The 17687-nt window shown below is 37.5% G+C and overlaps 2 long non-coding RNA genes across 2 annotated transcripts in view; both read left to right on the forward strand.

Moving 5' to 3' along the window:
* LOC121500312 overlaps positions 1-10055 on the forward strand; it is a 52062-nt gene extending 42007 nt beyond the window's left edge. Inside the window, exon 3 of the long non-coding RNA XR_005990363.1 lies at positions 9967-10055. This is a non-coding gene — a long non-coding RNA (uncharacterized LOC121500312). The remainder of the gene's footprint in view (positions 1-9966) is intronic.
* Positions 1-17687, forward strand: part of LOC121500311 — a 211313-nt gene that overhangs the window by 86230 nt on the left and 107396 nt on the right. The window lies entirely within an intron of this gene.

Genomic DNA, 17687 nt, shown 5'->3' on the forward strand with positions numbered 1-17687 from the left:
AGGGATAGTATAGTTTTGTTGTCAAAAATTTAAAAAAATACAAACTTTATTATTAATACACTCATTTTCTCTCTTCCTCTCTGCCCTGCCTCACTTGCTCACCCACAAATCCAAATATTTGCTCTTTTGATCAATGAGAAAAAGCTCTGATGTTCATTGCCAGAGGCATGAGGGAATTGCCACATTGGCTTTTACAGGGAGAAGTTCCGTATCTTTAGAAATCCCCCCAGAACTAGAACTGTCAGGAACGCAAAGCACAAGAGGCCAGTGGGTGCCAGACACGTCATGCTATCAACTCATTTGGCCTGTGCTCATGTTGTATTCCAGATGCAAGTGTGTGTGCGTGTGTGTGTTTGCGCCCTGCAGAGTGAGCAGTGAGGGGCAAACAGCAAGAAAAAAAAAAGGTGTCATCCCACATCACTGTCTCCCTCATTTTTCAGGAAGTTCCCACTGCAGCAGAAACACAGAGATTTGGAACATGGTGAGTTGCTAGTATAACAGTCACATGGAGCCTCTTCTTTCAAAGTGTGCATGGCAGCTCTTTATCAGAGGAGTTGAGTCCAAATGCGTTCACATTTTTACCTTTGTCAAGTGAAGCTTTTAATGACTGCAGGGGTCTTTGAGAGATATTGTTCGAAAATAAATGTAGAGGTTTGGCGAAGCTGCCAGAACCCAGACCTTCACCTTTTAAATCGCATTAGTAATGGTGGTATGTGTGATTGCTGGACAAAATGGACTTGAAATATCATCAGGAAGGAAAAATAAATCAAGATATGTTTCCTTCCGGTGGCTCACTCTGAAAGCAGGGATAAAAGGCCCAGGGATAAGAGAGGGTCATATCTGGGTTGCATTTGTTACAGCAATGAATGAACAACAGCAAACATCCATTCCTGATCCACAGAGCTTGAAGAGGGGTCAGATCAGATAAATAACAGGAGTTCTAGACAGAAAAGAGACTTCTCACAGCCCAGCCAACCTGGGCTCTTAAAAGCAATTGAAATGGACTCTTGAGAGCTGGTGGCGGGGAGGAGGGGACCGTAAGGAGGGACTTGAGAAGGATGGGGAAGAGAGCTGTGCAGGTTGTCAGCCAGGGTGAAGGACTGAGCTTAAGGCTTCAAGCCTTTGCATCTTAGCATTTAACTTTTCCCCATTTTGCTCTTGGATTTGGAGACCCAAAGGCCTTTTATGGGAAAAACCTCAAGATTGAACAGCTGTTTTCTCAGTTTGGCTTTTTGGGCGGTAAGGAACAGAGTGCTGTCTACATTACCCGAGGAAAACATAAGCGTTCTTTTGGGACACATCTGGATGGAAAGGGAGGAGTTGTTAAGGAACCAGGCAGCTCTAACGACTGCTTCCTCTCTCTGTCACGGCTTCATGGTCTCCTCTGCCCTCTCAGAAGTCTCACTGATCCTGTGAGCACATCCCCTGCATTCTTCTTTTGCTACCACCTGGATTTCTAGGCACTTGTCTGTTCTTGGCTGGATTTCTGGGCACCCTTGGCTTGCCCTTGGCTCATCATAGCTGCACTAGTCCTGACTCTTATTACTGAGCTGCAGTTATCAACAGTAACTTAACATTTCCCCTTAACATTTCTTATTTCAACTTTCCAGAAAGGATGTCCAATTGTTGACTTCTAGGTCCAATTAGCTGTTATTCAAAGTGTAGAACCATGTAGTATACCGTAGATAGTAGGAGCTGTGGGGAGGACAATTTTACTTGGAAGAGGATCTGGGTGAGAAGATTCAGTAAGTGCCTGATCCCTCCAGTCCAAGAGGCAAGGTAGATTCTCAGTAGGAATATACATTAGGTGGTTTGGGGGAGTGTGATCAGACTAGGGTCACCTTTGTGTAATCAGTATGATCTGGATATGGGCATGTCAGAAACAATAAGTAGAAGGGAAGGAGCCAATGTGTTTCAGTAACCAGCTATGAGTCAGGCATTTAATGACAAATTAAATGACTTTGTATTAGAATGAACAGCTCTGAAGAAAGTACTTATATTCCCAAAGATTCAGTTTTCTCTTCATTAAAATAGTAACAAACATCTACCTCTCTATGTGGTGATGAGCTCAAACAAGAGAATATGTGTGAATCATACGGGACATTCAAATACTTGCTGGTGGAACAGCTTGGTGTGGATTTAGAACATACATGACTCAAACTAAATTTAAAATCCAGGCTAGTTACTCACTAGGACTCACTAGGGCAACCTTGAACAAGCTAGTCAACCTTTATTATTTGGTGAGATTAATAGGAGTGAATGGCGTAAAGCACAGTCTCAATAAATATTTTATATTATTAGTATAGCAATTAATGTTTATTTCATATTGAAATAATTATGTATATGAGCCTGTCAGATGGAGAACGAGAGTAAGGAATTACTTGGGTCATGGGAAAACAATGTATATAGGCATGGAGGTGTTTAGAAAACAGAGAGGAGCCCAGTGGAGTTGTGTGAGATTATTGGGCAGATGGAAAGATTGGCAAAGGCCACTTCATAGAGGACCAGGGCAGAAGCGTTGGCACCCAGTGTCTTGGAGTAGGGAGGTGCAGCACTGTGGTGCAGAGTCAGCCCTGCAGAGGTCTGTCTTCAGGCTTGCCATCTTCAATCCATTCTCCCCGATGCTGCCAGAGTCCTCTTTCTAAATCTCAGATCTGAGCATATGGCTCTCCAAACAGAGTGCTCCATATCTTCCAATCCCTGCAGGATAAACTTCAAACCCCTTAGCATGGCATTTAAGGCCCTCAGGATCATTCTAGGATTCTGTCCCTGCTACCACAGCTGTGCCACATAAAGCAGTCCTCCCATTCCTGCTGCTTTGTCTCTCCAGCTGTACAGTCAAAGCCTTAGGAAGGGGCAAGCGGCAGAGAGAGACCAGGTTATGTGCCTACACCTCAGCTGCCAGCCAGATGGGCAAGTGAAACCTCCATTTCCATCTTTCAGGAAAGCATGAAATGCAAATCAAATCACTTTTTCCATACTCCAAATATAAATGGTAGCTGACCTTTCGAGGGATGTTTGAAGTAGAAAGTTTTCACTCTACTATAGTGATTTTGTAGATATTTTTACTACTTCTGTTTCCTATTTACCTTTACAAAAGAATAAAAACATATTATTTTATATGTAATTTACACAGAATATTATTAATAGAAATGGCCCAAACAACAGAAAATTGGTTATGGCTAAAACTTTACGTGATTAAATGTATTACAGGTGAAAAAATGGATAAGGTTGAAAAATGCAAAGATCAACTGGGGAAATGACAGTTTTTGGAGAAATACCCCAATAAAACCATCAAAGCCTAATACTACATATGGGAAAAATTTTGACAAAATATTGATGAGTGAATAAAATCACTTTGACAAAATTTATAAATGCAAAATTGAGTCAAGAAAATTAGACTTTATGGAAAAAATGCCCCCCAGAGAAAACTTACTATGGCAGAAACTACTATCATTCAACTTTATGTGGATAGAAAACAAATCAATGGATGAAAGTTCTGTTTTAAAAATGTATGTGTAAAACAGTGAATATTCATGAAAATAATTTTAGTAAGATAATAAAGTTGGAAAATGTTACTAAAAATTGGTCATAGAATTAAAATGACATATTTATAAATTTAGATATATACATATATACAATAAAACATAGATAGAAACATGTGTGTGTGTGTGTGTGTGTGTGTGTGTGTTTGTGTTTTTTTCAGGGAAAATTCACCAATATAGATATAATTCTGAGGACATGTTTGTAATTGTCAATATTGAGTTTAAACAATTTTAGGGTCACTACATTTTGATTGAATTTAGGGTCACTACGTTTTGTCGGACTTAACTTGTCCGACAAAAACTATACCACTCATTTATTGGCAATGTAACTATAAAACTATTTATTAGAAAAACAAATTTTGGCTGAAGTCTTTCTCTGAACTGAAGATAAAAGGCAGGGATTTATTCATTTCTTCTGAGTCGATAATTAGATTCTGAGAGCAACCTGCTATGCAATGTGGTACTGATAGGAGAGGACCCCCACTGGGGAGGATGGCAACTGTCACTCTTCGCTACCTGTAAGCTTAGAGAAAAGCCTGTGTTTTTCAAAGGCACTGGATAGTGACCAACCAAATATGGCTCAGGACTCAGACTGAGCTTCTTGGAGCATCCCGAGGAATCTCCAAATCTCTTTTGCCATCTCCTTAAAAATTTCTCCTGTCTTGCTGGGAGCATAAGTAGTACTGAGGCTATCCTGGGGGTCTGCTCCCTGCAGTTGGCAATGTGGTGCCATGTACACCATATAGGGCCTTACTGTTTTGACATAGGATGCATAGGATATCTCCTCAAGGTAGCCCCCTGAATAGTGCCTGCTGAGATCCATTTCTGCATCCATTATCAACATCTAAAAGCATTTGCTAGGATCTCTTTGTAAATGCTTCACTGTGACACTGGACACAATGAAGGGAACAGATGTGGTGGGCCAACCTCCAGGGGTTTGTAATCCAAGGCAGAAGGACAGACAGTGTGAGCACAGATGAGCGCTCAGGCATAACCTGCAAACCAGGACACAGGTATGACAGTTGGGATTGACATAGTGCTGGAACCAAGGCTGAGTCCCTCCCTTTACATAAGGAGGCTTCTTTTTACCATAGGTTTCCCTCTAGGGCTCCTTTAAACAGCTGGCTCTCTCTGTGCATTTCTAATAGGATCTGATTTACAAAAAAAATGTCTTGAAAACAACTTATGTGGCAGCGTATTGACTGCCTGTTGCTCATGACGTTGGTATAAGAAGATGTGGTCAATACTGAACAGGAATGTGAACGTGTATTTACACGTCAAACAATCCCAGGTGCTCCTTCCATTGTGCATAAGCAGTTAACAACCCTGCTTCTTTCCTCTGCCTAACCAAACACCTGGCATGTGGGAGATGGCCAACTAATATTTATTAGATTAATGAGTGGATTAAAACCAAAATACCTACCCCATTCATAGGTCAGATAGATAAAACTCATTTCTGTTTTCTACTTTTCTTTCTTCTTTGCTCTCCTCTTCCCCTCCTTTCCTTTCCCTTGTTTTCTTCCTCCTCCTTATCTTACTTCCTCAAAATGTATCATTTTGTAATTTATTTAGGCATATGGTATAAGGTGAGCCTCTACATATTTTTCCCCAGGGTATTAATAAGTTCCCTGAAGACATTTACTAGATAGTCCTTCCTTTGCCACTAATTTAAGCTTCTTTAGGACAAGGACTCTTGGTTTACTAACCTTAATGTCTCTACTACCTGCTGCAGGGCCTAGAACATATTATTTTCTTATTGGATATTTGACCTTTTTGTGTTGCCACACTTACCACCTGTTATGTGCCGAATTGTGTCCCACCAAAATTCAGGTATTGAGATTCTAACCCCTGGTACTTCAGTATGTGATTAGGTTTGGAGATAAGGTCTTAAAAGAGGTTAAAGTTAAAATGAAGTCTTTAGTGTGGGCCCTAATCCAGTATGTCTGGTCTCCTTATACGAAGAGGAAATATGGATGTAGATATAAACAAAGGGAAGATCATCTGAAGGCAAAAAAGGTGATCACCTACAAACCAAGGAGACAGGCTTCAGAAGAAACCAATCTGGCCATCGCTTTCATCTCAGACTTCTAACCTCCAAAACTGTGAGAAAATACATTTCTATTGTTTGAAGCCACTCAGTCCACGGTGCTTTCTTCTGACAGCCTAAGAAACTAATGTGGCACCTAGCTAAAAAGTAATATATTTTTATATTAGGCTCTGTGAGTTATCTGCTTTATCTGACCATGCATTCTGACTTTGCTATTTGAATATGCACATATTATATCACTTCAGGTATGCAATGTATGTATAGGGAAAAATAAGAAAAAATAGCAAAATGTTAATCATGGTTTATCTCTGGGTATGGAATTTTGGCTTAATGTATTTGTTTCTTTGTACCTTTCAATATTTAAAATACCTATAATGAGCATGAGTTATTTTTCTAGATAAGGAAAGAAGTTATTTAAAAATTGTATGATGGTATTAGTGTGTTTATATTATTGGTGACCTGGCTATGAGTCACTGGTGGGGCTTCTGTGTAAATGAGTTTTGCAGTCTCTGATATTCCTTATCCATTTTTGAATTGCTGCAGCATAAATTTATTCTGTAAAAAGGCTTGCTTCTGAAAACAATGATTTGTTTGGATAATTCCCTATCACCCCCTTTTTGTCTTTGTATTGTACAGTTAAAATGGAAAGGCTCTGTTCACCTGTACTGGCATAGTTCACACTTCTATTTTTGCCACTGACAGCATTATTTGCAGCTGCTTTTTTTTTTAGCCTTTTCTAATTTCCACACTACCACTTATTGTATTTCATTAAAACTGATTTAGAAATGCAAGGCATATAATTAGATTGAGAAATATGCTATCGATTTAGCTTCTCATTATGATGTTATCACATGCACAAAAAGAAAAGTCATTTGGTACAATTGTTATGATTAAAACCACAAAAGAGATCTGTTACATCAGACTTAGTTTTCAGGGCCTGGTGTGGTATAAAATGTGAGAGAGGGGTTAATCCGTTTTTATTAGAGCTGTATATGTCCTGTATCCGTAATGCCTATGGGCTAATAATTTCAAATGAATCTTCGGTAGACAGGAGGTTTTTCAGGAAGTCATATTTAATAAAAGTACATCAATACTTAAATATTGTTTTTAAGGTTGCTGTGGATAACGATCATTTTCTAGCTCTACACTGTGCAAAACCACATTCCCCAAGTCTGTATAAGGCAGATTTTTATTGCAGGGAGACTAGGAGGGGCAAAGAACACGGATCCTGGGGTCAGGCAAAGTGAGGTCAAATCACAGTCCTGTTGCTGTCTAGGAGAAGGTGGGATCGCTGTGTAATATGTACGTACCACGAGCCAGGCTTTTAAGGATGTTATTTCATCAGTTCCTACAAAGCTGTTATTTGCCCAAGTTCTTAGCTAGTAATTGACAGAATTTTAGTTTTCTTCACCCCTAAGGCCATAAACCTTCTGCAATGGTATTCTCTTCCCTTCTGTTGAGTGATGTTGAATAAGTAACTTAGTATTTCTGAGACTTAGTTTTCTCATTTGCGAAATAAGGATAATAATATTTCTTCATAAAGTGGTTTTGATGGTTAAGTGAGTTACTATCTGTATAAAACTGAGCATCCTGCTTGGTATTCAGTGCTGGTAAATGCACTTGCCCTTTCTCCCTGGTAATCTAGGATGACCTGGCAATTGTTCCTATTTGAAGGAGAGATACTGATATTCCTTATACCTGCATATACAGGTAAGAAAATTCAGGTCAAGGGATGCCTGGGTGGCTCAGCGGTTAAGCGTCTGCCTTCTGGCTCAGGTGTGATGCTGAAGTCCTGAGGATCGAGTCCCACATCGGGCTCCCCGCATGGAGCCTTCTTCTCCCTCTGCTTATGTCTCTGTTTCTCTCTCTCTCTCTGTGTCTCTCATAAATAAATAAGTAAAATCTTAAAAAAAAATTCAGGTCAAAAAACAAAACAAAACAGGCGTGCCTAGGTGGCTCAGTCAGTTAAGCGTCTGCCCTCAAAATCCCAGAGTCCTGGGATGGAGCCCGCATTGGGCTCCCTGCTCAGCGGGGATCCTGCTTCTCCTTCTCCCTTTGCCACTCCCCCTGCTTGTGCTCTCTCTCTCTCTCTCTCAAATAAATAAATAAAATGTTTTTTTAAAAATCACAATTTCTGTTATAGAAAGATCTCGTTTATTAAGTAGAATGGTCTGGGAACTAAGTATAAAGATTATATATCCCCTACTCCATCACATGCGTAACTTTCCCTATTGTCCACATCTCCCACCTCCCCCTCCTGGCCCAGTGGTACATTTGTTACAATTGATGAGTCTACATTGATGTACCACTACCACCCAGAGCACAAAGTTTACATTAGGGTTTGCCTTTGGTGTTGTACATTCTATATATTTGACACATTTACAGTGACACGAATCCATCATCACAGCATCACACAGAGCAGTTTGATTGCTCTGAAAATCCGCTGGGTTTTGCCTGTTTATCTCTCCCTCCCTTTTAACCCCAGGCAACTAATGATCTTTTTACTATCTCCACAGTTTTGCCTTTTCCAGATAGTCATATTGTTGGAATCATATAATATGTAGGCTTTTCAGATTGGTTTTTTTTTTCCTTAGTTCATGTAAGTTTCCTCCATATTTTTTTTTTTATGATTTGATAGCTTATTTTTTTTTAGTGCTAAATACATTCTTTATACTAGAGTTAAGGGGTTAACCATTATATCGTTGTATTAGAGTATTCTGGATTTTACTTATTTTTACCTTTACCAGTGTGTTTTATATTTTCATATGTTTTCATGTTACTAATTAGCATTCTTTCATTTTCAGCCTGAAGAACCTCTTTCAGCATTTCTTGTAAGGCAGGTCTAGTATCAATGAATTCCCTCAGCTTTTGTTTGTCAGGGAAAGTCTTTCTCTCTCCATTTCTAACAGACAGCTTTGCTATGTGTTTTGGGGAAGATCTCTTTAAGTAGAATTTATTTGGGCGTGTATGAGTTTCATGAACTTGGATGTCAAATCTCTCCCAGATTTGTGAAATTTTTAGCCATTATTTCTTTAAATACAATTTCTATCCATTTCCCTTTCTTCTGATACTATAAAAATGCATAGATTGTTTCTTTTCATGGTTTTGTATAGTTTACTTAGGCCTTCTTTATTCATTTTCATTTTTTTTCTTTGTCCTCTTATGACAGGTTAATTTCAAGTGATCTCTCTTTGACCTCACAGATTTTTTTGTTGTGCTTGATCCAGTTTGATATTTATTATGCTCTCTATTGTATTTGGTTCCATTCACTGTATTCTTCAACTCCAGAATTTCTGCTTTGTTCTTTGTGATTTCTGCCCCTCTTTTAAACTTCTTGTTTCGTTTGTGTATTGTTTTCTTGATTTTGTGGAATTGTATTTTTGGATTTTCTTAGCTCATTGAGTTCTCTTAAAACAACTATTTTGAATTCTTTTTCAGGCAAACCATAGATCTCCATTTCTTTAAAGTTAGCCACTGGAAAGCTATCATATTCCTTTGATATATCATATTTCTTTGATATTTCATGTTCCTTGAAGTCTTTATTGCTCTCTTTGCATTTGAAGGAGTTACCCCCTCTAGTCTTTATTGACTGACACCAGGAGAGAAATATCTTCCATCAACCCTGCTAGGCATTCTAAGACTTTCTCAAACCTTTACAATATGCTGCTCCATACTTCTTTTTCTTTCTTGTGGGGGAATTATTAAAATTGTATGCATTCTCTTGACCCTGCAGAACAGGGTCAGGTGCTGACAGCCTTCCATTTGCTTATCCTGGGATGGTGCTAAATGCTCAAGTTTGAGTGTTTTCTTCCAATCCTACAGAATTAGGCCAGCTTTCTATGCATGCTCACTAGCTATCTACAAAGGCTTGGTCCTGCTTCCCTCAGGGGCATAAACAAGGATCCAACCATGGGGTGGGGTGTATGTAGGTGAGGCACACTGAGTGTTGGGGGTACCCATGAGCCATTTGGGGGTACCTACAGGTAAGATGTCCCTACTGGCTCCTGGGCAGACTTCCTAATGGAGTCTACAATGCAGTTAGTAGTACTACATCCCTTGGATGCCCTCTGAGGGCCCTGGCTGTTGTTCTCCAGCTACTTCTTGCCCACCTCCCCCCAATTGTGCAGCATATCCAAGTATACTGGATTGGGTAAGAAAGACTTGGGTAAGACTGTCTTTGGCAGCATCTTGCATAGCTCGCAAAGCCAGATACTCATTCATACATTCTCACATGTCTTTGTGGGAGAAATCATGGGCCTAGAAGGTCTCTTTTGGCACTGAGTTGTGCCACCTTGAGGGAGGGGTGACACAGACAAAATGAAACAATTCCTCTTCCCTCTTCGATATATCCAATAATGGATTTTTTTTTTCCAGTGGCATGCTAGAATTTCTCTGTTGGGCTATTGGACTTCATGCTTGCTTCGGCAGCACGTATACTAAAAACTGGACTATTGGACTTCCACAAAGGCACTCTTGTCCACAGGTGATTGTCAAAATCAGTGTTCTTTTGGGGTAAGATAGTAGAAAACTCCTATTTTGCCATTTTGATGACTCATTCTCCAATAATCACATTTGATTTTTGTGATAGAACTACAAGTGTTACATAAACAGTGATGAGTTCTTTGGGAATGAAGATATTGTATCTCTAGGGATGATGTTATGGAGTGAATTGTGTCTTACCCAAATTCATATTTTGATGCTCTAGTCCCCAGTGTAACTTTATTTAGAGATAGGGCCTTTAGGAAAGTAATTAAGATTAAATGAAATCATCAGGGTGGGGTGCTAATCTGGTGAGGAGTGGTGTCCTTATGAGAAGAGAAAGAGATATCAGGAGCATGCATAGAGAAAAGTCCATTTGAGAACAAAGCTAAGTAAAGAAGGCTCAGGAGAGGATCAACTCTCTTGATCCTGGATTTCCAGTCTTAAGAACTGTGAGAAAATAAATATATGTTGTTTAATTCACCTAGTCTATAGTATTTGTTATGGCAGACCTAGCAGACTAATACAGATGGCATCTGGCCTCTTTTACCTTTATGGAGGCTTCAAATCATATTAGATTTGTTCTCAAAAGCTTCAATAATTCATGCCTTTTATAATGGTAAATATTCATGTTTATTTAAAGAAACACTTGTGTAGATTAAATTAAATTGTTAGGATTCAAAAGCAGGATAGCTTTTCATATCATAGAAGAGAGCTTGAGAAGGACAGGTCTGAAAAATGAATAGGCAAGTGGGAAAATGTGCTGTAGAGAAAGTACCAGGTTTTTTTTTTTTTTTTTTCTGACACTAAATGTGAACCTGATATATCTGTTCTTTTGCACATTAGTATGAGCAGCAGCAGGGCCACAGCCACATCCTGAGGGCCTTTGAGAGGAATGAAAATGTGTGAGAAGTCATTTAACAAGCAAGAGGATCACACATTCCCAAAAAGACATTAAAGAAATTGCAAATAGGAAAGTATATAGTATTTATTGAGCTCTACCTTTGCTCCATGCAAGGTGCTAAGCCATTTACTAAGAGTTTTTTATTAATAAGTATAGTATTGTATTAATTGGGCAATTCTCTGTTATAGCAAAGAAATGTCGATATGCTAGTGGATGAACTTGGAAGAAATTTATTTCTTGATCATATTACAGTTCAAACCAGCATTCCTGTCTAGTGGAAGTCTCTCTTCCTTGTGGTGAATTGGCAATCAGAACTTCTTGAAGTCCTCTGACCTGGAATAAGGGAAAAGATGGGGAAGTACACTGACTACTTCTCCACTTTGGTGCATGAGTTATGCTCTGTACTTCTTACATTTCATTGGTTAGAACTAGTTCTATGGTACCATTCAAATTCATGCTTTTTCTTCAGTTGTATAGATTTGTCACTGGATGGTAGCTGTCCATACAGGTACTATTAAATCCACTCTTGCACAAAGCCTAGAGCCATGTTACTGGTTCTCACTAATGTAATATGAATGGAAGTGATGTATATCACATGAAGGCCATGGTAGTTAAAAGTGGGCATCATTTTTCACCCTCTTGTTTCCCTTCCTGTGATGATAAGGCCCTGGGACATGGCAGGGCCCCAAAGCAAAGGGGCCTAGGTCTCTGGATGACCATTTAGAATGTGTCCCATTTCACCCACTATGACTATTTTCATTTTATTGTAGGGGAAGCAAAATACATTTTATTGTGTTAAGTCTCTGAAATGTTGGGATCTCTTTGCTATGTGGCTAAGGTTACTGTAATAAATCCACATGACCTCATCTAGAAGCATGAGAGGATGGGAGATCTGATCTCTGGTCATGCTGTCACTTCTCAATGAAAAATGTCTCAATACTTTGGAAACAGGAGTAGAGCTTTTGATTGCCTAGTTAGCTGACTTTGCCCAAGCACCTTTCACAGTGCCTGACATTGCTGAATGAATAAATGACCCATAATTAAATTGATGCCTATTTGGGGGAAAGCTCAATGGAAGTTGATATAGCTATTAAAGACTAGCGACAGTACTTCTTATAAACACATTGAGTTATTTATGTACATTATTTCATTTAACTCCAGTAATAATCCAATGAGTTAGGTTTCATTTAACTGCACTTATTTATTTGTATGTTGTTCTTTCTTCTTGAGCTGTGAGCTTCTAATCCTTAGAGTTAGTGTCTAACTTTTCCTTCTGTCTTGGTGGCTGGCACATTGTGGGGAGTCAGTGTCTGTTGAGTGAATAAATTCATGGACAGGAGGATGTGTAGATACTGGTTAGTATCTACAAGTCTAAGTATATGTCTCATGGGACTTATGTGCCAGAGCTGAGAGGCAAAACAGAGTAGGAAAAGGGTTTTGGGAAGAGACATGTATGCTAGGGGTGGGGGGAGGGGATAGAAGCTAAGTGCTAGACAGTAAATTGATCTTCACTTGGGAGAAATGGTCCAATTGGGAGAAATTCCAGTCAATAAATTGGAGCACAAATTAGGAATATATGGTTTGGTGCTATAGTCTAAGCAAGTGTTGAGTAGGTCTCCAGAGTTAGGGATCCAGTTGTCCTTTAGATAGATGTTCTAGGCAAGTAGTCCTGAATCTTTGGGGCTACATATTTCTCATCTACAAAGTTGCTAATTTAGTAAAAACCATGTATCTAAAATGCGTGGTTATCTAAGATAGAAGAGCAATCAGAATTTCCTGGGTAATGTCAGCACTTTTTAAAAAAGCATCAGATGCATAGATTTAAGTTAATCTTCCTCAGACTGGTTCATCTCATCATCAGTCTCAGAAGGTGCCCTTTTTGTGTTATATTTTAATACTTTCTCCCTTCATCTCTTTCCCTACCTCTGCATCTTCCCTCTCCAAAATTGCCACACAGATGGTATATTTGATGTATGCCCTTCTAAACCATCTGCCCCACAAGAGGCCCTCTAGCATTCTGTGTAAAAATACAGGCATTAGAACCTGGGATCCACTCCTCACACAACAGTGGGACTTTGGGCAAGCTGTTTAGCCTCTCCGTGCTTCAGCTGCTTAATTTATATATGGTTACTTGATGAATAAATAGGTTAATATGCCTATAGTGTAAAATTAGTGACTGGAATAAAGTAAGTACTAATAAACCCTTGAAAATATACATATTGTTTATGTGTTTGAAATGGAGATATTTATAGATCAGTAAATATCATTTAGTGTACTTTCATCACTGTTAAGGGCTATGGGTTTTGACAAATGCCTACTGTCATGAATCCCCCACTAGAGCACTATACAGAAGAACTTCACTGCCCTAAATCCCTGTGCTTCACCTAATCAACCCTTCCCCTCTGCAAATCCCTGGTAGCCACTGATTTGCTTTCTGTCTATCATTCTGCCTTTCTCAAAGTGTCATAAAAATGAAATCATAAAGTATGAAGTATTTTAGATTGACTCCTTTCATGTAACAATATGCATGAAAGATTCATTGGTGGTCTTGCATAGCCTCATAGCTTTTCTTTTCTATCACTGACTAGTATTCCGTTGTCTGAATCAGTGCAGTGTGTTTACCATTCACCTATTGAAGGACATCTGGGTTGCTTCGAAGTTTTGGCAATTATGAATAAAGTTGCTAAAAACATTTCCATGCAGATTTTTGTGTGGACATTGAATCTATTTTTAAAATTAAAATTGGCTTATATTTTTATTTTCTCATCTTGCCATCTGATTTTGGTATCAAGTATATATTAGCTTCACAAGATGAATAGGGTTTTTTTTAATCTCTTTTCCTATTCTTAAAAAATAAACTTGCTTAGATTGGAATATCTATTTCTTGAAAATTTAGTAGAATTCATCTGAAAATCTGTCTATGCTGTGGCTTTTTAGGTGAGCAAAGGTTTTTGGTTACTATTTCATTTTTAAAAATTAATCATTTTTTAATGTTATACATTAAAATTTTCTAATTTCGCATGTGCCAGCTTGGACATGTTATATTTTTCTAGAAACATATGAATTTTCTATAGGTCCTCAGAAGTCTTGTTGTTTTATAAAAATCTCTGTTATATCTGTATTTCTCTTTTTTCCTTCTGTGCATGTGTGGGATGCACGTGCATCTATATGTAGTTTTTCTTTGTTTTTAAGTTTGTTCTTAGTAGAGATTTATCTATATTACTAATCTTAAAAAAACAGATTATGGTTTGCTGTTTATCTCTTTCTTTTCACTTATTTCTATTTTTTATTATTTCTTTCTTGTTTCTTTCTGTTAATACTCTTTTTCCAGCTGCTTTTATTTTACTGTGGTAAAAAGAGGTAGCATGATGTCTACCCTTTTAAACATAGTTTTTAATTGTACAGTACTGTTAACTATATGCATATTGATTTCAATATTCACAATATTACAGATTTCTAGAATGTTTTCATCTTGTATGAGTGAGACTATACTCATTACTCATTGAGCAGCAATTCTCCTTTGCCCTCCCCCATCCTTTGGCAATCACCATGGTATTAACTGCTTCTATGAATCTGACTGCTTTAGATACCTTATATAAGTGGAATAATGCAATATTTGTTCTTCTGTGACTGGCTTTTTTTTTTCAGGTAGGGTAATGTCTACATGGTTCATCCATGGTATAGCCTATGACAGAATTTCTTTTTTTAAGACTGAAGAATACTTCATTATATGTTTATATGACATTGGTAAAAAAGTTTTTATTCATGAGAGACAGAGAGAGAGGCAGAGACATAGGCAGAGGGAGAAGCAGGCTCACTGGGGATCTCAGTGTGAGACTTGATCCCAGGACCCGGGATCACTACCTGAGCCAAAGGCAGACGCTCAACCACCGAGCCACCCAGGCATCCCTATATTACATTTTTCTTACCCATTTATCCCTGATGGACATCTATATTGTCTCCACCTGTTGGCTATTATGAATAATGCTGCAATGAACATGGAAGTGCAAATATCTCAAGCTTCTGTTTTCAATTCTTTTGGATAAATACCTAGAAGTGGGACTGCTAGATCATGTGGTAGTTCCATTTTCAGTTTTTTGAAACAGCTTTTTACTGTTTTCCATAGTGACTGCAGCATTTTATATCCCCAATAATAGCTCACAAAGGTTCCAATCTCTTCACATCTTTGTCAAACTTAGTTTTTCTCTTTTAGAAGTAATGGCCATCCTAACAGTTGCAAGATGCTATTTCAATGTGGTTTAACTTGCATTTCCCTGATAATTAGTGATGTGGAGTATCTTTTCATATATTTGTTGGCCAACTGTATGTCTGCTTTAGAGAAATATCTGTTCAAGTCCTTTGCCCACTTTGAAATAAATTACAGTAATTATTATTTTTGCTATAGAGCTGTGCTCTTTTAGCTTATTATCAAATGCTTTGTTTTTGGTATTTTTTTAAAGATTTATTTATTTTAGAGGGGGGGAGGAGCAAGCATGGAAGTGGGGGGAGGGTCAGAGGGAGGGAGAATTTCTCTCCCCCAGGAGCGCAGAGCTGAGGACCCTGAGATCATAACCTGAGCTGAAATCAAGAGTTGGCTGCTTCACTGAGCCACCCTGCTGCCCCGAGTCTTCCTTATTTTTTAATAAGTTTATTCAGAACTAAAATTTTCCTTTTAAATACTTCTACAGTTGTGTCTCACAAATATTTGTTATGTGGTTTTTATATGGGTTTTCAGCTCTGAATTTTAACTGTTTCCTTCTGACTTACTTTGAAGTCATGGGTTACTTAATAGTATTTTAATTATTAGGATCAATAAATTTTAAAGTTATTCTTTTATAATTATTTATATTACAGTAGTATTATTTTAATTATTAAGTATATAGGATTATAAGTTATCTTTTTGTAATTTATTTATGATAATATACTATTTATCTTCTTAAATTTGATACTCAAGCATTATGCTCTTCAGCATTTGCTTGGTATGAATTTCTATTTACTTTCAACTGATTTGTTTCTACTCAATTTGTTTATTTATTTAGTAAGTTTTTATTTAAATTCCAGTTAGTTAATGTACTGTATAATATCAGTTTTAGGTGTAAAATATAGTAACTCAACACTTCCATACAATACTTGTTCTCATCACAACAAAAATGCATTCCTTAATCTCCATCCTCCCCCCACCTTCCCTCTGGTAATCCTCAATTTGTTCTCTATAGTTAAGAATCTGTTTCTTGATTTGCATCTCTCTCTTTCTTCTCCCCTTGTTTGTTTTACAGTTTCTTAAGTTCCACACTTGAGTGAAATTTTATGCTGTCTTTCTCTGACTTATTACACTCAGAATTATACTCTCTAGGTCCATCTATATCTTTGCAAATGGCAAGATTTCATTTTTTTTATGGCTGAGTAATGTTTAAATCTATTTCTTACATTCAAAATCTTGTTGGATTACAAAACTATTCTGAAAATCTCTATCATTGGATTAGTTAGCTGAAGCTCTTTTCATTATTATAAATAATAAGACTTATTTCTATTCTATTATTTATATTTCCTAATGGGCATATTTTCTTTTCCTGCCTTTCTTTTCCTTTTTTTTTTTTTTTGCTTTTTCTTTCCTCCTTCTCTTACCCCTCTCTTTCTTTCTTTTCCCCCTCCTTCCTCTTCTTTATCATAATTCCCTTTACAAAGATCATATCTTCTGCAGGTTCAAAAGTTGTTTAATGTTCATCCTTATATATAAATGATAATTCAGCAGGATATAAAGTTTATTTCAAGTCCTTGTTCTTCAAAGTAAAAATGTCATGTTATTTTCTCATACCCAATATAGGTATTAAAAATTTTAATATTAATTTGGCTCCTCTCCTGTTTTAGGCAAATTGCTTTACCCTCTGGAATTCATTTCTTTGTGCTCTTTGGGAACTGGGTATTTTGGATATTCTTTTTAACATACCTAGACATTTAAAAATCTATTCTTTGTAAAACTCTATAATCCATTTTACTTTGAAAAATTGCGAATCTTTTTATTTTGGCAAATTATTGGTCATTGTTCTTCAAGTATGTTTTTCTTTCCTTTTATTTCTCTCATTTATTTCTCTTATTCCTCTCATTTGATGGTATTGCCACTAAATGTTGATACATCTACATCTCTCTTCTGTATCACTTAACTTTTTTTCTTTTTATTTAAAATTTCTTAATACCTTCTGGGATAATTCTTTGACTGGATTTTCTTGTCAACCCAATCACTTTTGATTCCATATTCTGTTATTTAGCCTTTCCATTCATTGAGTTCTTTACTTTAGCAATCATGTTTTTATAACCAATAAATCCAAGTGATCGTTTTTCATACTTGTGTGTGGTTTGTTTTCCCATTACGCTTCTTTTCCTCTCTGTGAATATTTAATTATACTTTAAAAATTATTGCTCTATTTGTTTCATCTATTCTGCTGCTACTGCTATTATTGGGTCATTATTTTCCCCTCTGAGCTAATTTTTAGTATTTGTGCTGCCAAGGTGAGCACTTCCCCTATGAGCTAATATTTCCTTGAAACTTCGTTACTTTGCACCAGTGTGTACCTAGAAGAAAGTTGAGATATGAGCCCCTGCATGTGATTTCCAAATAATTTTCTTGGAGAGCTACTAATGAGGAGTTCCCCTGGAGTTGTAATCCAGGCTTAACCAGTACCTGTTTGCTGCTCTCTTCCTCTGTGCCTGGGGG

This window comes from Vulpes lagopus, chromosome 10 (assembly GCF_018345385.1).
Source record: "Vulpes lagopus strain Blue_001 chromosome 10, ASM1834538v1, whole genome shotgun sequence".
Taxonomy (NCBI): domain Eukaryota; kingdom Metazoa; phylum Chordata; class Mammalia; order Carnivora; family Canidae; genus Vulpes; species Vulpes lagopus.